Genomic DNA, 555 nt, shown 5'->3' with positions numbered 1-555 from the left:
CGGCGACGGCGGCGGCGGCGGCGGCGGTAACGGTGGCGGTGGCGGTGGCGGCGGCAGTGGCAGTGGCGGCGGCAGTGGCGCCCGCGGCCGTCGAAGCCTCACTCAGCCGAAACGCGCGCGCGTCCCGCAGTCGTCGCGATAAGGTGCCCGAGTTCCGAGTTGTATGCGCTCGGGTGTGTGTGTGCGTGCGTGCGTGGACCGAGTTCCTGGCGCTGGACCCGGTGGGGATCGCCTCGGCGACGACGAGTAAGTCCAGTTTCCCATAATCAACATGAGCAAGACGTGCGCGCGCTGCGAGAAGACGGTCTATCCGATCGAGGAACTCAAATGTCTCGACAAGGTGAGTGAGTACGAGGACACCCGGGGCGGCGGGAGGACGCCTCGGCGGCTGCAGCGGCTGTGGTGGTGGTTGTAGCGGTGGTGGCGGTGGTGGCGGTGGTGGTGGTGGTGGTGCTGGTCGTGGTGGTGGTGGTCGTGGTGGTGGTGGTGGTGATTCCGCCGCCGGGCCTGTTGGGGATGGTGCTCCTCGCCGGCCCTGCGCCGCTACGGCCTGAA

This window comes from Ceratosolen solmsi, unplaced genomic scaffold (assembly GCF_000503995.2).
Source record: "Ceratosolen solmsi marchali unplaced genomic scaffold, CerSol_1.0 scaffold10, whole genome shotgun sequence".
In the NCBI taxonomy this organism is placed as follows: domain Eukaryota; kingdom Metazoa; phylum Arthropoda; class Insecta; order Hymenoptera; family Agaonidae; genus Ceratosolen; species Ceratosolen solmsi.
Note: the sequence above shows the minus strand (reverse complement) of the source record.